A 26,161-nucleotide genomic window follows, 5' to 3' on the forward strand; every position below is an offset into this window, starting at 1 on the left:
CATAGAAAATGAGGTATAGAAAAGGAAAAAGACATAGAGAAAGTAAATAACAAAATGACAGGAGTTAAGTCCTTTATTAATATAAATATAAATAGATTAAATTCACTAATCAAATTTAAGGATTGGCTCAGTGTATTTTTTAATTATTAAATATGCACTTCTTACAATAGATTCAGTTGATATTAAAAGATACAAATATATTGAAAGTGAAAGTATGGAAAATATACTTCATGCAAATAGTCACCATAAGCAGGAATTAATGAAATACAGGATGGAAAACAGAAAGGACTAATGAAACCAGAACTTGACTTTTGAAAGGATCAACAAAATTGACAAACCTTTTAGCTAGACTAAGAAAAAGAGATAAACTTCAAGTAACTGAAATAGGAAATTAAAATGGGGTCATTACATCTGAACTTACAAAAATAAAATATGATTATAAGAGAATAATGTGAACAACTGTACACTAACACACTGGATAACTTAGATGAAATAGAAAAATTGCTAGAAACACACACTACCAAGACAGACTAAAGAAGAAATAGAAAATCAGAATAAATATGTAACAAGCAGAGATTGATCAGTAATCAAGTGCTGATCCATTCTGCAATGTCAATGAACACTGAAATCAAGCTAAGTGAAAGAAATGAGTCACAAAAGTTACATTTTGTGTACTTCCATTTATGCGAAATATCCAGAATAAGTAAAGACAGACACAGAAAACATAATTATGGTCTTTAAGCGCTGAGGAGCAGGGAGATAGATAGGAGAATGCTTAATAGGTATAAGATTGCTTTTTTGAGTGATAGAAATATTTTTGAACTAGACAGAGATATTAATTGTACAACACTGTGAATGGACTATATTCCTCTGAATTTTTTGCTTTAAAATCACTTTACATTTTATGATTTAATTTTTATCCATTAAAAACACATAAGCAAAACTCATAAATCTCAAAGAAAAGGTGTAAGAACATAGTTTTAGGTAGAGATTTAAGTATTCCTCACTCAGGAATTGATAGAAAAAAAAGTCAGAAAATCAAATATGTTATGGGTGAACTGAACAGCACTTAGAACCAGCTTGAGCAATGGATGCTCACAGAACATTCCCTCTAAGAATAGAACACAAGTTATCTCAAATGCACATGAAAGACCATATTCTGGACTACAAATCATAACAAGTCTGAAGTAATAAAATTTAAATCACAAAAAGTACATTCTCAGCTGATAATATAATTAATGATAATAGAACAGTAGCTGATATATAGGAAGAAAGTTTCTGCCAACCCTCTTAGGGTCTCCAGGTAGGTCTAAAAATTAAACTATCAAGGACAGATTAAGAGAAGAGCATGCAAATTTATTTAATAAAAAGTTTTGCATGGCACAGAAGATTTCATAAGGAAATTAAGACCCAAAGAAGAGTTAGGGCTCAGTATCTTTGCTTAGATGAGAAAGCAACCCAAGTGAAAAAGATGTGAGATATGTATCTAGATGTATAGATATATATAAAATCAATATTACTCAGCCATAAAGAAGAATGGAATCTTGCCATTTGCAACAACATGGATAGATATAGAGGTATAATGCTAAGGGAAATAAGTCAGTTAGAGAAAGACAAAAATACATATGATTTCATTCATTCATTATTTAAGAAACAAAATAAATGAATAAAGAAAAAATGAAACAAACAAACAAAAAGACTCAAATACAGAAAAACAAACTGGTGGTTGTCAGAGAGGAAGTTCATGGGGAATGAGTAATATAAAGGGAATTAAGAGCACACTTATCCTTGGGCGCCTGGGTGGTTCAGTGGGCCTGCATCGGGCTCTCTGCTCAGCAGGGAGCCTGCTTCCCCCCTCTCTCTGCCTACTTGTGATCTCTGTCTGCCAAATAAATAAATAAATAATCTTTAAAAATAAAAAAGGCACACTTACCCTGATGGGCACTAAGAAATGTATAGAATTATTGAATCATATTGTACACCTGAAATGGATATAAACTACATGTTAATTATACTTCAATTTAAATAATAGACATAAAAATGAAAACAAATATAATAACAAAAGCAAAATTGCAAAATTTGCTTTCAGACAGAGACCCCAGAGAAAAATAATTCCTGTGATTCTCTGCAACTATTGACCAGAAAACCACGCATATGCCACGTTGGATCCCTTCTTCCTGACTGCCCCCCAGCTGCCCTGGCTCTGCCCTAAATCAGCTGGGCTCAAGGGCACAGTAGCCACAGTGAGCACCACTCATTGCTATCAGGCAGCACACATGCCGCCACACACCCTCAAGCACAGTCAAATCTGAAACCACGCAGTGATTAAATCTGGAGGGGCAGGCAATCATCCTCTGAGATGACTCACAAGCATCGGACAAGCAGATCAACCAGTGACAGTATGTCCGATAACAGCTGTCCTCCTGTGATTTCAGAAATATTTTTAAATACCAACGTAATAAAAATAATAAGAAAAAATTAAAAATTAACTCTCAGAACTATTGTCAAATGACCGATGGGATCTTCTGTGACAGAACCCCAGGTCTGAGCCCGTGTTGTGTTGATGATATTTCTTGTCACCACTCTCCCCATTGAAGAACAGTGGCCATCGACACCCAACAAATACACTCGTTGTACAGCCTGAAGAAGACACACCAGACAAAAGAAAAGGCTGTCCTAAGACTGTCTTTGTCAGCCCCTAATCGGTGCATTTTCATTCGCTCCGGTGACAGGACAGATGACTTTATAGAACCAGATAACATGGGTAATGATCACTCACTGTCATATTTTACCAAAACTAAGGTTGTGCCTGATGCACAAAATAGACACAGCCAACTACCTTTAGCACACAATGTCTCGTCTGGTGACACGAGGTAACTCCTGCTCAGTGCTGCTGTTAGAGCATGGCTCCCATGAGGATGTTGAGGATGGCTACTCCAAACTTCAGGTCCTCTGGAATCATGCCATGTCTCCACTCCTGGTGTCTTCCAGCTCCAAATACAAAACAGGTTGGCTGGTCCCCCCAGGAACCAGTCCCTAAACTTCCATGGAGCTTTAGACTCTATTGGATTCTCTAAAAGCGACAGGTCCAGTACCATCCTCTGTCAGCCTTCTAGGTGGAAGCCATTCTTTGGAACATAAACATTATGAAAAGAGAGGTCTCTGTGGAGTAGATGTCACACATCGCAGGACACTTTGTCGACATTCGGGGCAGACATGAAAGGCTCAGGAGCAGGCAGCTATTGCGCTCACTGGATTTTCACTCAGAACAAGTTAGTTGAGAGTGTAAGATAGCAACGAGGAGCGAGGAAAACTTAGATATATAAAATTTGTTTCTTCACATAAAGAAACAGATTCCATGAGTGGCCCCTTGGAAAAGAGATTCCAGGAAGATCAGGTCACTTGGTCATCTAACTGGTTACAGTCTGACATATAGGCAAAAAACACACTTTGGTTGTGTTGAAGAGTTTACTCCAGTGACTTGGGGATGGCTTGTTCAGACAGTAACAGTGCGCACAACCATCTGTGTGATGTTCAGAGCCCAATGCACGTGAGGGCACATGGCATAGCCTCACACCTCTACTGTTGGCCAGGCACAGTGTCAGTTTCTCTGACTCATCTGCTCTGTGCCATGGGCTGCCGTCCACTGTGAAATGGGAGCATGCCGACATCCTCCCTCTCTGGGATTTCAGAACAACTGAAAAACAAATCAACAGAAGAATGTTCAAGTATAATTGGATTCTTTTCAAATGCTGGAAGATATTTTAAATGATCTCTCCCTGTAACTTTAAACATGGACATGATGGTCACAGAGCAGGGACTCTGGGATCAGGCAGGACTTTATGGTCAGGACATACGTACAAACTGGGTGTGTGGGTAAAATGACGTTAGGAGGCTGATGAGGTGGCCTTGGTCTTTACCTAGAGATTAGAGAACACCAGTTAGTGTCTAGAATAAAACAACTCTAAGTAAATATTTGTAAGTCTTACTGTGGAGAATATTCTCTTAATTACAGTGCCTTCTAGCTAGCTATCTCTGGTCTGAAATGGGCTAATTAAAACAAAATTTTTTTTAAAAAACCTGCAAAATAAGGCAAAATCTATAAAAATAAGGTTCTCAAGTTTGCTTTTACAAGGTAAGGAGAACCCCAAGAATTATGCCCCATTTTGCAGAATCATTGAAACTTTCCAAAAAGGAGCTACACAGACGTAGATGGCATCCCAGTTTCATAGTGGCCACACCTCCCAAGTAGAATTTCCACCTTGTCGGTGGCCGAACACAACTTTGCTGGGGAGCAACATATTTTCTGTGATTTTTCGAAATCCTCCCACCTCCTTCTTCCCTTCCCACAACAGTCTCCAGGATAACCCCTGCTCAATCTCCCTAGATCTCTCCACTGCTGATTGCCTTCTTCATTCACTGCATCCTCTCAAAACCCTGCACACACCCCAGGCAAAATTCAGCCCCCAGAAAATGTAGAGAAAGCTCTGTTCATTACACACATGCCTGCTTCCTAGAGCAGCTGACCTCATGTCTGTAAAGTGGGAATTGATTAAATAAATATGATATACCCAGACCACAGAATATCTTGTATGCATCGGTAAAATAGCTGAATTATGTTAATCCATAAAACAGGCATGTGGTGTTAAGTACCGAAAGTAGGCTGCAAGTAGTCCGATACAGTGTGTACATATGTGTTTGGAAAGCAAGGTAAATGTGACATACAGTTCATCGCCATGGGGGGGTGTTGAAAATGAACGTGCATTTACTGATTATGTATTATCTATCATTTATTATTATTTCTTTTTTATTAATTATTTTTATTAACATATAATGCATTATTTGCCCTAGCGGTACAGCTCTGTGAATCGTCAGGCTTTCACATTATTTCTGTTTGAGTTTTGTACAAGTGTATTTTCTAGTCACAAATAGTAGAAAATGAACAAATTTATTTTATAAGAAAGATAACGTGCTGTAATTTGGTAATACAAAGAAGGGATATATCAAAACTAAAAATTAGATTATGAGATTATTTTCTCCAAAAATGAATTCTTCTTTTTTGGACAATTTAGTCATCATAATTTATCTTCTAAATGGTGCTTTATGTGCCTGCCTGTTTATGTGGGCCCAGATATAAACTCCTCGCTTGGGATCCTGGAACAAAAATAATAACACAACAACACAAAATCAGAATATTAGAAGATACTCAGTAAGCTATTACCTGTCAGTGAACATACCCCACCTACAAGAAAAACCCACTTAAGCGTAAGTTGTATAAAATTGCATTTGTATTGCTTTTATTTATTTTTTTTTTAATTTTTCATTTCTTTTCAGCGTAACAGTATTCATTGTTTTTGCGCCGCACCCAGTGCTCCATGCAATCCGTGCCCTCTCTAATAGATTCGCCTGCATTCCGGCTTGTTTGGAGGTCAGATCTCTCTTTCCAGCACGGGCCGCTCTCTTTCCTAGGCCAGGAGGCCCTTCAGCCTCCTCCAAGCAATGACCCTGTCTTCCAGAACTTAGTACCCCCACAGAAGGGCGGGTGAGAGGCTTCGCTCTGGGCTTCCGCGCCCCCTACATTGTTACACTGTTCAGTGATCTTTTTGCATCTTTTGAGGTTTGGGCTCCCTCTTCCGGACAACCTGTTTCACTTCGCCAGTTTGTTTCCCTAAAAGCAGAGCACGTAGATGATGTAGTGTTCTGGGCAAAATGAAATCAAAACATAATTTCTGACAGTTTGGGGTAATCTTATTTCTAACACCCGAGGTAAGTTGTTTGCTGAGTTCCCACAGGAGTCAAAGAAGGGTTTGTGGGCTTTAGCAACAAGAGCATCTGAAATTACAGGACACCTCTTCGGCCCAGACCTGAGAACCATCAGCTCCAGGCTCTGCGGCTAAGCATCCCGCTCTGAGTAGCACCGAGAGAGGGCAAAGGGGCCCTCAGGCAGCGTATCCAATGCAGCTGCTCCTGAGGGATGTGAGGTCTGGTGATGTAAACAGGCTGGTGAGATCCAAATTCAGAGCACTTGGGACTGTCTGGATGCCTTACACACATACCCAGTTATTCTACAACCACACAGGGGCTTCTCAGTAAGCCCAAACGAAGGCAGGCATCTTTTCTGAAATGCCAGGGTAAGGGGCTTTGGAGAGATGTTTGGGGGGTAGGGGCACCCTGGGTATTGCCGCTAGAGCTCTGGTCCCCAGACAGGAGGGCTTGATTCCCTTTCAGACTCAGCCGCCAAGGGGGTGCTAGGCCCTGGTGGATCTGCGCTTCACATGTAACCTAAGAGAACTGGTCAAGAGTAGTACCTTTGGCTGCCCTTGGCTCCTGCTGTCCACAGGCTGCTCAGGCAGATGACTGAAATAAAACACACTCCTCTGTCTTGGGCTGTACCAAACGTCTGTCCCTTTTTCACATGGTTCCCAGGGACTGGGTTCATCAGGAGGAACGAGCTGAAGCAACATAGGCAAACACAGGACATCTCCTGCATAATTAAAATTGTTCACCACCAAACTCTTAGATTAAAAGTTTGGCTTATCATATGATCTCCCTGATATGAGGAAGTGGTGGTGCAACATGGGGGCTTAAGGGGGTAGGAGAAGAATAAATGAAACAAGATGGGATTGAGAGGGAGACAAACCATAAGTGACTCTTAATCTCACAAAACAAAACTGAGGGTTGCTGGGGGAAGGGGGGGTTGAAAGAAGGGGGTGGGGTTATGGACATTGGGGAGGGTTTGTGCTTTGGTGAGTGCTGTGAAGTGTGTAAACCGGGCGATTCACAGACCTGTACCCCTGGGGATAAAAATATGTTTATAAAAAATTTAAAAATTAAAAATTTTTTTAAAAAGAGGTTAAAAAATAAAAAAAAAATAAAAGTTTGGCTTAAATATGATTTGAGAAAAGCAAGTCTTGTTAACAGGGTAAGAAGGAGGCTGGTACTAAACTTCGGCTCTTCTGATTTTGGCAGATGTTGCAGACATCAGAAGTCCAGTGAGGATGTGGTAATGCCAACACGACACTGTCATTAACAGCCTCCTTATAAGCAGTCTTATTGTTCTTGTCAATGGGTGATGGCACTCCCGTGGGTGTCAAGTGAATCTCATTACAGTTCTGACTTGCATTTCCCTAATAACTAGTGATGCCCAGCAACTTTTCAACTTTTCATGTACCTGTTGGTGATTCATTGATACTTTTTGGGGAAAATGTCTATTCAGGTCCTTTGCCAATTTTTTAGTTTGATTACTTGGTATTTTTTTACTGTGCATTGTATGAGTTCTTTATATATTTTGGATATTAATCCCTTATCAGATATATAATATGCCCATTTTTCCCATTCCATAGGTTTTCTTTTCATTTTGTTGTCTGTTTTGATGCCAATATCATATTCTTTTGATTGATAAAGCTTTGTAATATAGCTTGAAATCAGAAAGTATAATGCCTCCCACTCTTTTCTCAGGATTGCTGTTTATTCAGGGTCAGTTCATGGTTCCATATATATTTTAAGATTTGGTTTTTTTGTTTGTTTGTTTTTTTACTTCTGTAAGAAATGCTATTGGAGTCTTGATAGTGATTATGTTGAATCCATAGATGGAATTTGGTAGTACTGACGTTTTAACAATATTAATCCCTCCACTCTATGAACACAGAATAACTTTCCCTTTATTTGTATCTTCTCTCTCTCTTTTTTTTTTTCACCAACATCTTATAGTTTGAAGGGTAGAGATATTTCACCTCCTTAACTAAACTTATTCCTGAGTATTTCATTGGTTTGGATGCTATTATAAAGGAGATCTTTTTAAAAATTTCTTTTTCAGATAATTTGTTGTTAGTGTATAGAAATGTTACTAATTTTTTATGTTCTGTATCCTACAACTTTACTGAATTTATTCATTAGATTTAGTAATATTTTGGTAGAGTCTTCAGGATTTTCTGTACATAAAATCATGTCATCTGCAAATAGAATTTTACTCTTCCTTTCCATAATTGGCTATATTTTCTTTTTCTTTTCTGATTGCTCTGGCTATGTCTTCTAGTACTATGTTTAATAGGAGTGCTGTGCATGGGCACCCTTGTCTTGTTCCTAATCTTAGAAGAAAAGCCTTAAAATTTTGGTGTCAGGTGTACTCTTAACTATGGGCTTGTCAAATATGGCCTTCATTATGTCAAGGTATATGCCCTCTATACCCAAATTATTCAGAGTTTTTATCATGAATGACTGTTTAATTTTGTCAAATAAATATTTTTTGTGTTGGAAATATCTTGTGATTTTTTTCCTTTCTTTCTATTCATGTGGTATAGGATATTGATCGATTTGTGTGTGTTGAATCATCCTTGCATTCCAGGTTTAAATCCCACTTGGTCATGGTGAATGATCCTTTCACATGCTGCTGAATTTGGTTTGCTAGTATTTCAGGCAGGACTTTTGTATCTGTATTCATGAGGGATGTTGATGTATGGTTTGTTTTCTGGTGATATCCTTTTCTGGCTTTGTTATCAAAGTAATTCTTGTTTCAGAAAATGAGTGTGAGAGTTTTCCCTACCCTTAATTATTTTTTTGAGAATATGAGAAAGATTAATATTAAATCTTGTTTAAATATTTGGTAAAATTCACCAGTGAGGCCATTTGGTCCTGAGTTTTTCTTTATGGAGAGATTATTGATTACCAATTCAATCTCCTTTCTAGCAATTGTTCAGTCAGATTTTCTATTGCTTCCTGATTCATCTTGGTAGGTTGTATGTTTCTACGAATTTTTCTATTCCTAGATTTTCCACTGTGTTGATGTACAGTTCTTCCTAGCAGACTCTTATAGACCCTTTGTATTTCTGTGATATCTATTGCATGTCAGTTTCTCATTTACAATTTTATTGATTTGATTCCTCTTTTTTTCCCCTAGGTTATTTTAGATAAAGGTTTATCAATTTTGGTAATCTTTTCAAAGAACTAACTCTCTTGGTTCTCTGATTCATTGGTCATTCAGAAAACTCTTCCATTTCCATGCATTTGTGAATTTTAGTTTTCCTCTTGTAATGGACTTCTAGTGTAATGCCACTGTGGTCACAAAGGTTAATTGCTAGATCTTAATTTTCTTGGATGTGTTAAAACTTGTTTCATGGCCGAACCTAAGGTCTATCCTAGGAAATGTTTCATGTGTACTTGAGAAGAGTGTGTATTGTACTGTTCTCAGAGTATTTTGTACATCTGTTGGGTCTGTTTATTCTACAGTGTTGTTCAAATCTGCTGTTTCTGTTATGGTTTGCTTTATATATTTAGATGCTCCAATTTGGGGTACATAAATATTTACAATTGTCACATCTTCTTGATGTGTTGATCCTTTTATCATTATATAGTAGCCTTCTGTACCTCTTTATTATTTTATTTTAAAGTCTATTTTGTCTTATATAAGTAGAGCTACCTATACTTTCTTTTTTTCTTTTCTTTTTTTTTTTTTTTTTTGGTTGTTGCCATTTGCTAGAAATACATTTTTTCCATCCCTTCACTCTCAGTCTGTGTGTGTTTTTATTTTTTCTTTTTTTAGAGAGAGAGAGAGAGAGCATAAGTAGGCAGAAAGCAGGCTCCCTGCTGAGCAGAGAGCCCGATGTCGCGCTCGATCCCAGGACCCTGAGACCATGACCTGAGCTGAAGGCAGAGTTTTAACCCACTGAGCCACCCAGGGACCCCCTGTGTGTGCCTTTAAAACTAAAATGAGTCTCTTTTAGGTGGCATGTCGTTAGATCTTTCTTTTAAACGTCAGTTGTTCTATGTATTTGAATGGAGAATTATTTGTTTATATTTAAGATAATTAATAGGTAAGGACTTATTATTGCTATTTTATTAATTTATTTTCTGGTTGTTTTGTAGATCCATTGTTCTTTGTTTCTTAACCTACTATCTTTTTGTGTTCTGTTTTGTTTTGTTTTGTTTTGATGTCTTTAGGTATCACTGCACTTGACATCTTTATCATGGTGTGTTTGTGTGTGTGTGTGTGTGTGTGTGTGTGTATAATTACTACAGATTTTTCTTTTTGTGCTTACCCTGAGTCTTACATAAGGTATCCTGAAATTATGCACCCTATTTTAAACTAATAACAACTTGTCATTCTGGGAAGCATTTATTTTCATGTCCTTTGTTCTCTTCAAAATGTTGCAAGTTAAGGAGTGAATATCAAATATATTGATTACATCAGAATACTTGTTCTTGGAGTAGGGAAGCCAGAGAAGTAGTACTCACTCAAAAGCCTGTCAGTTACAACTTACTTCTCTTGAGGACGGCACAGCATTACCCCTTCACATATATTAGCTCATTAGGCCCATCCAACCAGATGATATTGCCATTCTTTTATGAGAAGAAATATTTAAGCTTACACATATGAAAAATGATTTATTATTCAGGATTTATCAGACTGAAATGTCACTGAAATATGGGTCATCTACTCCTAATTCAGTGGATAAACGGTGTCTGGAATAGTGTGTTATGACACTCTGAAAACATTTGTTAAATATATTAAAATTAATAAAATGGACAATTGCTGCTTAACATTAAAAACTAAATAAAGTTTCAATAAAATAAAATAAAATAATAAACTAATAATGGCTAAATTTTAATAGAATCCCTAAGCTTTACACTTCTACTTCTCTTTCCCCTCAAATTTTAGATTATTGATGCTACAATTTATGTATCTCTTATGTTGTATAGCTAATAACAGATTATTGTTGTTATGGCTTTTTTGTGCTATTTTTTTCTAAGTTTTAAACTGGAGTTGTAAGTGAATTATACAACATCATTTTCATGTTGTAGATTTTAACTTTGACTACATGTTTACCATTACCAAGGAGTTCTACACTATCTCTTGGTGTTTTTATGAAGTTAATTAACATCATTTTCTTCCACTCAAAGAACTCCTTTAACATTTCTTGTAAGACAGGTCTCACAGTGTTGAATTCCCTCACTTTGGTTTGTTTGAGAACGTTTTTATCCCTTTTCATTTCTGAAGGACAACTTCACTGAGTGTAGAGTTCTTGACTGACAGGTTTTTTGTTTCTACATTTTGAATATGTCATCCCTTTCTCTCCTAGTGTGAAAAGTTTCTGTTGGAAACATCTATCTATCATATCATGGGGATTTCCTTAAATGTAATTTCTCTCCTTTTTCCTTTTCCTTCAAAATTCCTTATATTTGGCTTTTGAAAATCTAGTTCTAATGTGTTTCTGGGTAGCCATATTCAGGTTCAGCCTATTTGGGCCTCATGGATTTTGATGTCTGTTTCTCTCCCCAGACTTGGGAAGTTCAATTGCTTTAAATATATTTTCTATCCCATTATCCTTCTCTTATCTTTCTAGAGTTTCCATAATGCAGATATTGTTGGGGTTTTGTTTTGTTTTGTTTGTTTTTATCGTGTCTTATAAATCCCATAGGCTTTCTTCACTCTTTTTCATTCTTTTCATTCTTTTTCCCTGTCTGGATACTTTCAAATGTCTTCTCTTCCAGGACATGGTTTCAGTCTGCTTTTGAAGCTCTCTGTTGAATTCTTCAGCTCAGTTATTGTATTTTTTTTCAACTTTAGAATTTCTGGGATTTTTTAATGGTTTCTATTTCTTTGTTGAACTTTTTGTTTTGTTCATGTATTATTTCCTTCATTTCATTTAGTTGTCTCTGTGTTCTTGTAGTTCACTAAACTTACTCTGAACTTTTTGTCTGACAGACCATAGATCTCTATTTCTGTGGGGTCAGTTATTAGAGCTTTATTAGTTCCATCTGGTGGTGTCCTGTTTCCCTGTTTTTTTGTGATCCTTGATTCCTTATGTTGGCATCTGGGCATTTGAGAAAGTGGGCTCCTCTTCCAGAATTTACAGGTTTGCTTCTGCAGAGATAGTCCTTTACTTTTGCAGCTCAGTTTGGGTGTTTGGACATGTCTGCTGGTAATATTCTTGAACAGGTGGGGCCTGCTATTAAGGTCTATTTTGGGGCAAGCTCAGTTTGGGTGTGATTGTGCCATTGACTTATAATAGCTGGATTGGACTGCTGGCTTGCTTGGCTGCCCACCTACGGCTATAGGATGGCCTCCAAAGTTGTCTGCATTTGTAGATCAGGACTGGGTACTGTATTTAGCAATAGGTAGAGCTATAACTTAACTTCCTGGGTCTGGCAAGGTAGCAGGATAAAACAGGACCTACACTACTTGTTGTTTAGGGACCTGAATAAGGCAGGAGTGTGCCCTGAGTTCCCTGGTCAGATGAGGCCACGAGTTTTGCTTTCCTGAAAGAGAAAGCCACAGGCTGTGCTCTCTGTTAAGTGTCACTGTAAGCAGGGCTGATGGCTGGGCTATACAGCTTCTCATATATACTCTGGTTAGGTTCCCTAGGCAGGCAAGCTGAAGGCTATATTCAGCAATGAGTTGGTCTACAGATTAGTTTTTCTGCACATGTGCAGCAAGAGAAGCAACTCCAAGGCTGCTAAGGTTCTTTGCTTGTGGTCTTAGCTCAAGCTGAACTTTGCCCCACTTTCCCTGGTCAAAAAGGGCCATAGAGTTTGCTCTGAGGGTGATCAACTCTGCCCTTCCACCTCTTGGCTCCAGACTGGCTGAGTTACACAGCTTTCAGGTATTTCAACAGCTTTCAGCTCTCATATTTACCAGGGACTGGGAGCCATGCCCCAGACCAGATGGCTCTATGACTCAGGTCCCCTACCTGGGCATGGGCAGACTAGGTTCCAGACCAGCAAACTGCTCATTCAAGGACCTGAATCAGGCAGACCTGCACCCCTGGTCATACTGCACTACTGACTGGTTCTGCAGGGGAGCAAAGCTACTGATTGGAACTACTATTTAGGCTCTGCAGGTAGGAACTCAGTCTGCCAATACCTGAGTGCAAGTTGTTGGAAGCCCCTCTCCCTTCTCTGTCACAGAGTCCCAGTTTTGACCTGAAGATTCCCCTGCTATTCCTGTGATACCAGACCAGAAAAGAGGCCCTCACAAAGTGCCTGCAACACTGGAGGGGCCAGATTCCACCCCTGGGCTCTCTTTTCCCACTGGAGATGTAGGCTCAGAAGAAATCCCTGTGCTTGGTGCCATGCTAGCCTGGGGGAGGGGCAATACAATCAGTATGTATCTCTTTCCCTTACCCCTCTAAAAGTCTGTCTTGTTCTCTGTGGTTCAGGGGATGCTTCAGCCTCACTCCTATGTTCTAAAATTCTGTCAGTGGCATCTCGTTCATGAATAGTTGTGAGTCATTCTTTTGAGAGGAAGTGAAGTCAGAAATTACCTATGTCACCATCCTGGTGACATCACTCTTCTGCATGAATTCTTTTTCTTTCTATTTATTTATTTATTTATTTATTTAAGACAGAGATAGAGGGAGATAGAAGAGGACCAGAGGGAGAGAGAACCTTAAGCAGACTGCACTCTGAGCATGGAACCCAACATGGGGGTCAATCTCATGACCCTCAGATTACAACTGAAGCAGAAACCAAGAGTCAGATCCTTAACCACCTGAGCCACTCAGGTACCCCTGATTATGAATTCTTAATGGAAATTGGTTTTCTTCCTATTTAACACCAACTTGAAGATATATATGTTCCATTCTGTCTCCTTCTGTGCAGTAAATTTAATTATTGTTCACATTTGTTTCCTTTTTTATATGGAGGTAGCATTTTAGACTCCCCACATCTACTGTGTCCTAGATTTTATATTTTTGTATTTCCTGTATCAAGGAATCTTCAGTAACTACTGTGCTTGCATTGGTTCAACAGAGCCATTGGGAAGAAGTCCATGTTTACTAGTTGCATATATCTCAGAGATCTCACCTTCTCTCATCTTAGGTCTCTGCACTTCCACAACCTGAGGAATATAATCTTTTAAATGTCACATTTTTTATAAATATTTATTTATTTATTTATTTATTTGAGAGAGAGAGCATGAGCAGGGAGAGGGACAGAGGGTAGAGGGAGATGGAGAGAGACTCTCCAGCAGACTCCCCACTGTGCTAGGAGCCTGACTTGGGGCTCAATCCCATGACTGAAATCATGACCCAATCAAAACCAAAAGTCACTCAACCGAATGAGCCATGCAGGCACCCCTAATATGTTAGAATTTTTTCAGTAATAGAGTTATTTTTATGTTAATAAGATTATTCAGACTATGAGTCTGGCTTTAACATATTTATTTAGACATATTAAAGATTTTTTTTCTATATGGTATTCCTATTATCTACAGTTTCAATAATGTAATATCTGTTCTGATTCTATTCTTATTTTCATCTTGTAATTTTCACCACAAAGTTTTGTTTTGTGGTATGTTTTGTAGAAACTGACTGTTAAAACAGATTCCTTATTATTTTATCTATGAAAATTCTTTCAGTTTTGCTTTTAAATTAAATTATTGTGCAAAGAAGCTTCATTCATTTTTGCCAATCTGGTGAGAAGATTTGGGGTTTGTTGTTTGGAACCATGCATGTTGTGTGAATTATACTGATATATACATGTAATTGTAGGTTTGTGGTTTGGAATGCTGTTGAGAAAAATTGGGCTGGAATATCTATGTTTGTACTATGTAGGATAAAATAGTTTTCCATTTCTTAACTTCTAAAGCTATTTTCTTTAAGAAAGGTATTGAATTTATGAAGAATCTCACATTGAATAGCTCACCATTTTGGAGAACCACCAGGCTTTGTCTCTGTCTTCCTCAAATATTCACCCCATAAACTTCAAAGTCTAGTACACCAGACATGTGCAAATTCTCTAAGTGGTGAAAGTGACTTCAAAGCTTATTAATATTCCTATACTCATTCTTTATAATGTCAGAATTTCAATTAATTTACTGCTAGTTTACACATAAATTTAGGAGTTAATTTTATTTTATCCAAATTTTTAATGTGTTCTCCATTTGGAGAATGTTTCTGAACACATAAATTCTGTCATAATGTGGGGAATAGAATCCAAAACCATATTTTTTTATTTTAAAACATGTTCATCAAAAAATTTTCCATTTGTATGTACTTTTCAATTTCTTGGCATATAATTTTCTACATTATCCTGTTACTAGTTTTGAATCTGTACTGATCATAAAATTTTATCTCTGTGTGTTATTAATATTGTTTGTTCTTTTTCTACTTTTCCTAGTCTTATAAAACACACTCTTACTCAATTTTATTGGCAAACACTCTTTGATATTTTTGTTTCGTTTTATCCTTTAAAATTGCTTATTCAAATTATATCAGGGCCTACCATTTATATGCTTTGGTTAGCTCTGTTCTTTTTAACTCCTTATCTTCAAGTGTTTATCTTATTTAAGTTAACACATTTTGTTCTTAAATATAATGTATACATTTGACTCCTGATTCAGATGGAGATCACATGAGATGTACTGCAATCTTTCAGGATTTGTACTGAGATCTCTCGAAATTTGGAATAAGTCCTCATCTCATGGTATTTGGAAGGAGTTCTCATGATATTTGGGTAAAAATCTCACGAGAACTGCCTGAGTTCTCATGAGATTTGGACTAAGATCTCATACTTCCAGTGGCAGGAACCAACACTGCCACTCCTTCCAGTGGATGGCACTGCAACTGTCTACTGCCTCCAGTGGCAGTAATCAGCACTGCAAAGCATTCTGGCATCCCTCACACTGCAGCTGACCACTGCCTCCAGTGGAAAGAAAGACATAGTTTCTTATTCCAGGAAAAAAAGACATAGTTTCTTCTTCTTCTTCCTGAAGCTCACCACTGCTTCCAGTGCTAGGTAACTAGACTGCCACTCCTTCCAATTCCTCAAAGTGCAGCTCAACCTTGTCTCCAGTAGCAACAAGCTGCTCAGCCGAGCCACTCATGGTCTCAAACTGCATCTCAACACTGCCTCTAGTGACTGTACGCAGCACTGCAAAGCCTTCAGACATCCCTCACACTGCTGCTGACCACTGTCTCCAGTGGTGGGAATGGACACTGCCTCTCCTAGGGTCTTGCCCTGCAGCCCACCACTGCCACCAGCGGTAAAAAAAACAAACAAACAAAACAAACAAACAAACAAAAAAAAAAACACTTCAGTACCAGGCCTTGCAGCACCTTAAACTGCAGCTCACTACGGCTTCCAATGATAGGAAACTGCATTGCCACTCTTTTAGGGTCTCACACTGTAGCTCAACAATGCCTCAGGGTGACACACTGCATGTCAACATTGACTCTAGTGGCCATAAGAAGCACTGCAAAATCTTCAGATGTCCCTCCCACTACAGCTGACCTCTGCCTCCAGTAGCAGGAACCAACACTACCACTTCTTCCAGTGTCTCCCACTGGAGCTCACCACTGCCTCTAATTGCAGGAAACTGCACTGCCACTCCTTGCAGCATCTCACCCTGCAGCTTAGCCACTGCCTCCAGTGGAGACAATGTGTACAGCAATGCCAGCCACAGACTCGCACTGCATATCAACACTGCATCTTTGGCCATAAATGACACTGCAAAGCATCCTGGCATCCCTAGCAACAGGCAGCTGACCTCTTCCTCCAGTAGCAAAAATCAGCACAACTTCCTTTTCTAGCATCTCACTGTGCAGCCCACCACTGCTTCCAGGGCTAGGTAACTAGATTGCCACTCCTTGCAGCATCTTGAATTGCAGTTCACTGTTGTCTCCAGTGGCAGGAACTGACATGGCAACTTCTTCCAGGAACTCTCACTGCAGTTCACCACTGCCTCGAGTGGTAGGAACCTGAGTGGCCACTCTTGCAGGGTTTTGCCTCCAGTAGCAACAAGTTGCAAAGCCATGCTACCTATGGTCTCCCACTCTTTCTCACCACTGCCTCTAATGACAGTAAGGAGCACGGCAAAGCCTTCTGGTATGCCCCAAACGGCAGCTGACCACTAGCTTCGGTGGTGGGACACTTCACTGGCACTCCTTTTAGTGCCTCAAACTGCAGCTCAGCATTGCCTCCAGTGGAGATAAGGTGCATAGCCATGTCATCCATGGCCTTGCACTGCCACTAGTGGCTGTAAGCAGCACTGCAAAGCCATCAGGCATCCCTCACACTGCAACTGACCACCCCCTCCAGTGATGGGACTGTCACTGCACTTCTACCAAGGTTTCACGCTGCACCTCCACACTGCCTCTAGTGGCCACATTTTGCAAAGCCACACCATTAACTGTCTCACACTGCAGATCATCACCACCTCTCATGGCATTAATGAACACTGCAAAACCTTCTGGCATCACTCACACTCTAGCTTACCACTGCCTACAGTGATGGGAAATGACTTTCCCATTTCTTCCAGGGTCTCACAATGCAGCTCACAACTGCCCGAAGTGGTTGCAAGCTGACTGGCACGTCTCCCAGCTGCTCTCACAATACAGCTAAGCATTGCTTCCGGTGACAGAATTCTTCACTACCATGCCACCAAACAACTCTCATTATTCAGCTTCCCACCACTGGAGGCAGTGCTGAGCTCCAGTGCAACAGATGCTGAAAGACAGGGCACTTCAGTTTGCCACCAAGGGAGGGAGTGATAAGCTGCAGTGGGCGAGACACGGGAAGATGTGCTGCTGGAACTTCCTGACAATGGATGCAGTGGGCAGGCACAGTGCAAGGCATGGGAAGTTGAAGCAGTGTGGATTCCCTCCACTGGAGGCAGTGCTGAGTTGCAGTCTGAGGGATGGTGGAAGATGTGCCAGTGTGGCTTGAGACCAGTGGAGGTGTTGTGAGCTGCATTGCCCGACACTGGAAGGCCTAGCAGTGCAAGATCACACCACTGGAAGGAATGGTGAGCTGTGGTGCTAGAGGCACTGGAAGACATAGCAATGCTGCTTGCCACCACTGGAAGCAGCGGCAAGCTGCCATGGGAAAAGTGCTGGAAGAGGAGTCAGTGAAGCCTGTCAGCACTGAGGGCAGTGGTGAGGTGCTGGGTGACAGACCCTGAAAGGTGAGGCACTGAAGCTTCTTTCTACAGTATGGTATGGTAAGCTGTATAGTCTCTGTTTTCCCAGGCTCAAGAGTGGAGGTAACAACCCCTGGAGCCAACCCCCACTCATCATTGTGCCCTGTGTCCCCAGGTTTGGTGGTAATAGGCTGTCAGGATGGTGCAGCAGGTGTCTCCCAGTGGGGGCTCTGGAGCCAGGGGGAACCAAACGTGACACATGGTGTCTTTTGAACCGAGGTATTGAGTGTTTGTTTGGAAGAGTCTATTTGCTTCTCCAAAAAGGACAAGGGCATTGGCCAACTTTTGAAGTGAATGACCACTAAAGAAACAAGCCTGTATCTCTCCTTCTCCCAGGGCTTGGAGCAGGTGTGCAGGCTTCAGGTGGGATGTGCCTGCTTATCCCCACCTGACAACCCTTCTTCACGCTGGCTCCACGAGACCTGAAGTTTGGAAATCAGCATCTGAGTCTGTTATGCAGCTTGTCCCAGGACATCAGTGTTCAAAGACTATAGCAGGTCCATTGGGTGCAAGGTCACATCCATGCCAGGATGAGAGGTAAAACTTCTCTTTCACCCCAAACATCCTGGGCTTTTCTCTTGTTTCCAGTGGAGCCACAAAGTCACACTGAAGCAGCTGTCAGTAATGTAGAGTGGGTGCCAGAGTTCCTGAGTTTCCCTGCAGGGTGCTCATGGCAGGGAATCCCATTTAATCTGTTAATTTATGGCTTATGAAGGTATTTAGAAAAGCTCTTTCCTAGGCAATCCTTGGATTAAAAGGGGAAGATGAGATGGGCTCAGTGTGTGTTTTGAACATAAAATTTTTCCTTCATCTAATAGTGTTTATTCTGTTGGGCCTAGGCTGTGGTAGAATGGCCAGCATCTAGAGTTAGGTGGCTGTTTGTGGTCAGATAGAGACATGGATGATGGCTTCTCCTTTGTCCAAGATGATGTATCCAAATGGATTTGTCTTTTCATCCAGAATTTCAATGAGGGCAGAGGGAAATTGCAAAAGGATTACAAGGAACCTTGGATGATTGAGAAGGGAAACTTGACTTTCCAGTTTCATTCAGTGGACCATCTAGATAGTTGGACATGCCATATTTTCTCTGCAGTTTCATTGGTGGTGAAGTTAGAAGGAGAGTCTTTGGGAATTCTCCTGGGTAGAGGCATTCTGGTGGCTTCATGGGGCTTGGCGTCAGGAACCCTGGGGTGAAATTCTGTAGCTTCTTGCCTGATCCTGGGTGAGTCATGTTATCCCACAGGTTTTCCATTTCTTCCTTAGGAAATGGGTATCAGAGAATGTTCTGTTTAAAGTGGAACCCTCCTGTACTGTCGGTGGGCATGCAGGCTGTTGCAGCCACTCTGAAAAAGAGTATGGTGGTTCCTCCTAAAGCTAAAAACTGAAGAACCCTAGGATCCAGCCACTGCACTCCTATGTATTTCCCCAAAATGCACAAAAATGCACATTCAATGGGGTACAAGCACCATGATGTTTATAGAAACATTATCAACAATAGTGGAACTATAGAGGTAGTCCCAATGTCCATTCACTGATCAATGGAAAAAGAAGATGTGGGATACACACACACACACACACACACACACACACATACATGTTAGGTCCATTTTTTTTTTAAAGATTTTATGTATTTATTTGACAGAGAGAGAGAGAGATCAAGTAGGCAAGCAAGCAGAGAGAGAGGAAGCAGGCTCCCCACTGAGCAGACAGTCCAATGTGGGGCTTGATCCAAGAACCCTGAGATCATGACCTGAACCGAAGTCAGAGGCTTAACCCACTAAGCCACCCAGGTTCCCTCATGTTAGGTCCATTATTAAATGAAACGAGACAGAGACAAAGTGAAAGTTATTTTAAGCTTTATTTTATGATAAGTATTAGAAGTTAGACTGACTGGCCAGGGGAACAATACTGAGACATGGTGAAAGTTATGCAAAGTTCTATTTTATGTTAAGCATTAGAAGTCAGACTGACCAGCCAGGGCCGTCTCTGAAGAGAGCAACCACCCCCAGCTTACAGGCTCAAGAATTGACTGACTGACCGGTCAGAGCCACCTCCGAAGAGGGTGACCCTTCCCCATCTTACAGACTACCTTTTATAGAGCAAAAGTCTGGCCACACATAGGTGGCCAATGAGATTGTAGTCATGTCAGGTCACATGCAGGTGGCCAATTGAATTACAATTTACCCTATAGTAGCTGTTTGAACTAACCTATTACTCTGGTCAGAATTGGTGCTCAAGGTTGGTGCCCTAATGGCGGGGTTTACATTCTTTGGTGGTTAGGGAAAAAGTATGTGTGTTTTACTGATTTGATGTCTCCACCTGGCCTGACTCATCCTTGTATTCTGGGCTCTGTTATCAGGAACTAGCTGACCATATTCTGCTGGTTTCCCAGACTTGTCTTTAAGTAAGTTTCTCTGGGGGTGGGGGCGGCAGAGTCAGTTTAAGTTTCACTGCACAAACAACAAAATGGCTTTTAACCAAGATGGAGTCGCTCTGGCTAAATAGGTCTTTACAATACATATAGATAGATAGATAGATAGATAGATAGAGATAGAGATTATAGTTAGATATAAATCTATCTATCTTTTGATCTATCAACACAATGGAATAGGACCCAGCTTCAGAACGAATGAAACCTTACCATCTGGAAGGAAGTGGATGGATCTAGAGTGGATTTAGCTAAGCAAAATCAGTAAGAAAAGACAAATATCCTTGACTTGACTCCTATGGAATTTCAAAAAGAAACAGATGAACATATTGAGGGGAGAATGATAGGCAAATAAGGAAACAGACTCAACCTTAGAGCACAAACCAAGGGTTGTTGAGGGCAGGGATGTGGAGGAAAGAGTTAAATGGGCGATGGCTATTAGGGAGAACACTTGGGATGAGCTCTGGGAGTTCTATGCAGGTGGGGAATCACAAAATCCTACCCTTGAAGCAAGGAATTAACACTGCATGGAAACAAATTGGAATTGAAGTCAATGAAGAAAAGAAGACCACGTTCTGCTTCATGAGGAGTGAGGTAAAAATGGAGTGATTCTCACTGTCTTATTATGTAGATGATTATTTTCAAACACACTGTGGTAGGATACACTAGTTTCTGGTTGCAGAAAGCTGCAATGAAAGATTCAGATCCCAGAGCATATCTGTGTTCCATTGATATGTTCCTTCCAGTTTGCCCAGGTACAAAGGTGAGTGGACATAAATATGGCAGAAGAGGAAAAGAGGTGTTAAGCATTCAGGAAGGAGTATTTTCCCTTTCTTATGAAAGACTTGGGCCAGTGTAATTTTGGAAGAAGGAGGGGGGATCCTATAGCCTTGTGGCAGACAGGGGAGTTCCAGGTCTGGGTAGAATTCAGGGGTCCTCGAGGAGACCAGAGTGCATTCTGCAGGAGGATATGGCCAGGTTGGCTCCAGTGGTGGCTGTGTGTCTCACATGTGACAGCTGTGACAGGTCAGGGCTGTGAGGAGGTTCCTGACTGAGGACAGGTGAGGCCCAGTGGAGAGTAGGCAGAGCGCCTTCTGTGCCACCAGCCTCAACCAACACACACAATCTCCTAGTTTGTCCCTGTCATTCCAGTTCAGGCTTCTCCATGTTGCCAGGCTGAGACATTGGTTTGGGCTTCGTTCTTTGAGTGAGTGTGAAGTTTCAAAAGTTCGATGGTTGGAATGATGGGTCTTCAGAACATATGTTCCTTTTTATTTTCTTGTTCTTCTTTCAATCACTGAAGTGAATCAGACCTGTTAGTGGAAGGACAGTCTATGTGTTTTTCTTTCCTGATTTCATTAAACAATGGGAAAACAGCCTTCTGCAATAGTCAAAGAATCCTTTGTGAGGGTTTATGTTTTTCTCTCCTGTGAATCACTTTCTGATACTAGAAATTATGTTTGAGGGGCACCTGGGTGACTCAGTCATTCAGCCTCTGCCTTCACCTCAGGTCATGGTCCCAGGGTCCTGGGATCAAGCCATGCATTGGGCTCCCTGCTCAGCAGGAATCATATTTCTCCCTTTCTCACTTCCCCTGCTTGTGTTCCCTCCCTTGATGTGTCTTTCTCTGTCAAATAAATAAATAAAAATCTTTTTTAAAAGAATTGTTTTTTAAAGTAAAGCACAGCCTCAGAGCTGTAATGGGGTACAGTGCCCTTTATGAGGGGGAGAAATGGAGGAGGAGTATAGGTTGTTAGGAGCATGGGGAGTGGCTCATTGTGCTCCCAATGGAACAAAAGCCCCTGTTAGCCTTCCCTGGTGGGAACTGGGAGACAGTGTGTGTGTGTGTGTGTGTGTGTGTGTGTGTGGCTGCTTACTTGGTGGCACATCCTGGGCTCTGAAACCTGACCCTGTGAGTCCCTTGTAACTTTAATTGGGGAATTTATGAAGAAAATAGAATGAATCCTAGAGGGCACCTGCATCCTTTGCACTCAGACAACTCCATGGAGCAAAGGAATCCATCACCCATGAGGCATGTCAGGATCCCTGAGAGTGTGGGCCTTGCTTCCTGGCAAGAGGTTGCGTCTTCAACCTTATCTGAATCAGAGCCATGTTGTCTGGTTAAGGAGATCCAGATCTTTATGTAACCATGTCATTATTATTCTTGTTATTTTAAGAAAGTAATAAAGACATTGACTTTGAGATTCAAATATCAAAATGAAAAACACAAGGTCAAATATATATATATGAGGACTGAACTTGTGGTGCTTCTCATTAGTATGAGTAATGTAGGACTGCCCGTATGAGAAAGAACAAGGAATTCTATTTGGATAGAAGTGTGCTGTGCACATGGAGGGCTTTATTCTATCCTTTTCTTTACTTCTTTGAAGGGAAAATGGAGTGATGACTGAAGCTTGGTTTCTGATTTGAAGGAATGGAAGACAAGAGATTTGAAAGAGCAGTGTTCATGCTGACATGGTTTTCCATGCCCAGTGAGTGAGGTGTTTCAAACCTGGAGGTGGAAGCATTGGTGTTCAGGGAGGATGTAGTCTGAGTTTCCCGCACACAGAGTCACCCGGCTGTTCTGCCTCATTGGACCAGTTCCCGCCTTTTTTTTTTATTTTTTTTTAATTTTTAATTTTTAATTTTTTATAAACATATATTTTTATCCCCAGGGGTACAGGTCTGTGAATCACCAGGTTTACACACTTCACAGCACTCACCAAAGCACAATGTCCCAATGTCCAAAATCCCACCCCCTTCTCCCAAACCCCCTCCCCCCAGCAACCCTCAGTTTGTTTTGTGAGATTAAGAGTCACTTATGGTTTGTCTCCCTCCCAATCCCATCTTCTTTCATTTATTCTTCTCGTACCCACTTAAGCCCCCATGTTGCATCACCACTTCCTCATATCAGGGAGATCATATGATAGTTGTCCTTCTCTACTTGACTTATTTCGCTAAGCATGATACGCTCTAGTTCCATCCATGTTGTCGCAAATGGGAAGATTTCATTTCTTTTGATGGCTGCATAGTATTCCATTGTGTATATATACCACATTTTCTTGATCCATTCATCTGTTGATGGACATCTAGGTTCTTTCCATAGTTTGGCTATTGTGGACATTGCTGCTATAAACATTCGGGTGCACGTGCCCCTTTGGATCACTACGTTTGTATCTTTAGGGTAAATACCCAATAGTGCAATTGCTGGGTCATAGGGCAGTTCTATTTTCAACATTTTGAGGAACCTCCATGCTGTTTTCCAGAGAGGTTGCACCAGCTTGCATTCCCACCAACAGTGTAGGAGGGTTCCCCTTTCTCCGCATCCTCGCCAGCATCTGTCATTTCCTGACTTGTTAATTTTAGCCATTCTGACTGGTGTGAGGTGATATCTCATTGTGGGTTTGATTTGTATTTCCCTGATGCCGAGTGATATGGAGCACTTTTTCATGTGTCTGTTGGCCATCTGGATGTCTTCTTTGCAGAAATGTCTGTTCATGTCCTCTGCCCATTTCTTGATTGGATTATTTGTTCTTTGGGTGTTGAGTTTGCTAAGTTCTTTATAGATTCTGGACACTAGTCCTTTATCTGATATGTCGTTTGCAAATATCTTCTCCCATTCTGTCAGTTGTCTTTTGATTTTGTTAACTGTTTCCTTTGCTGTGCAAAAGCTTTTGATCTTGATGAAATCCCAATAGTTCATTTTTGCCCTTGCTTCCCTTGCCTTTGGCGTTGTTCCTAGGAAGATGTTGCTGTGGCTGAGGTCAAAGAGGTTGCTGCCTGTGTTCTCCTCAAGGATTTTGATGGATTCCTTTCGCACATTGAGGTCCTTCATCCATTTTGAGTCTATATTCGTGTGTGGTGTAAGGAAATGGTCCAATTTCATTTTTCTGCATGTGGCTGTCCAATTTTCCCAGCACCATTTATTGAAGAGGCTGTATTTTTTCCATTGGACATTCCTTCCTGCTTTGTCGAAAATTAGTTGACCATAGAGTTGAGGGTCTATTTCTGGGCTCTCTATTCTGTTCCATTGATCTATGTGTCTGTTTTTGTGCCAGTACCATGCTGCCTTGATGATGACAGCTTTGTAATAGAGCTTGAAGTCCGGAATTGTGATGCCACCAACGTTGGCTTTCTTTTTCAATATCCCTTTGGCTATTCGAGGTCTTTTCTGGTTCCATATACATTTTAGAATTATTTGTTCCATTTCTTTGAAAAAGATGGATGGTACTTTGATAGGAATTGCATTAAATGTGTAGATTGCTTTAGGTAGCATAGACATTTTCACAATATTTATTCTTCCAATCCAGGAGCATGGAACATTTTTCCATTTCTTTGTGTCTTCCTCAATTTCTTTCATGAGTACTTTATAGTTTTCTGAGTATAGATTCTGTGTCTCTTTGGTTAGGTTTATTCCTAGGTATCTTATGGTTTTGGGTGCAATTGTAAATGGGATTGACTCCTTAATTTCTCTTTCTTCTGTCTTGCTGTTGGTGTATAGAAATGCAACTGATTTCTGTGCATTGATTTTATATCCTGACACTTTACTGAATTCCTGTATAAGTTCTAGCAGTTTTGGAGTGGAGTCTTTTGGGTTTTCCACATATAGTATCATATCATCTGCGAAGAGTGATAATTTGACTTCTTCTTTGCCGATTTGGATGCCTTTAATTTCCTTTTGTTGTCTGATTGCTGAGGCTAGGACCTCTAGTACTATGTTGAATAGCAGTGGTGATAATGGACATCCCTGCCGTGTTCCTGACCTTAGCGGAAAAGCTTTCAGTTTTTCTCCATTGAGAATGGTATTTGCGGTGGGTTTTTCATAGATGGCTTTGATGATATTGAGGTATGTGCCCTCTATCCCTACACTTTGAAGAGTTTTGATCAGGAAGGGATGCTGTACTTTGTCAAATGCTTTTTCAGCATCTATGGAGAGTATCATATGGTTCTTGTTCTTACTTTTATTGATGTGTTGTATCACATTGACTGATTTGCGGATGTTGAACCAACCTTGCAGCCCTGGAATAAATCCCACTTGGTCGTGGTGAATAATCTTTTTAATGTACTGTTGAATCCTATTGGCTAGTATTTTGTTGAGTATTTTCGCATCTGTGTTCATCAAGGATATTGGTCTATAGCTCTCTTTTTTGATGGGATCCTTGTCTGGTTTTGGGATCAAGGTGATGCTGGCCTCATATAATGAGTTTGGAAGTTTTCCTCCCATTTCTATTTTTTTGGAACAGTTTCAGGAGAATAGGAATTAGTTCTTCTTGAAATGTTTGGTAGAATTCCCCCGGGAAGCCGTCTGGCCCTGGGCTTTTGTTTGTTTGGAGATTTTTAATGACTGTTCAATCTCCTTACTGGTTATGGGTCTGTTCAGGCTTTCTATTTCTTCCTGGTTCAGTTGTGGTAGTTTATATGTTTCTAGGAATGCACCCATTTCTTCCAGATTGTCAAATTTATTGCCGTAGAGTTGCTCATAGTATGTTCTTATAATAGTTTGTATTTCTTTGGTGTTAGTTGTGATCTCTCCTCTTTCATTCATGATTTTATTTATTTGGGTCCTTTCTCTTTTCTTTTTGATAAGTCGGGCCAGGGGTTTATCAATTTTTTTTTTCACTGAGAAAATTTAATGATACATCCAAATTTACTTGGAAAATACATAAAGCAAAAGAAGTTCAAAGTTTTCTTCACCTAAGATCAAGCTCAGACAAATCATAGGTGGGACATGATTTACCTGGGTGAAATCAACCAGAGCTTTTAAGTGTTCATGCTGAAAGTGCCTTTAATCTGTCACATATTCTTATTCAGTTCATTAA

This window comes from Mustela lutreola, chromosome 4 (assembly GCF_030435805.1).
Source record: "Mustela lutreola isolate mMusLut2 chromosome 4, mMusLut2.pri, whole genome shotgun sequence".
NCBI lineage: Eukaryota > Metazoa > Chordata > Mammalia > Carnivora > Mustelidae > Mustela > Mustela lutreola.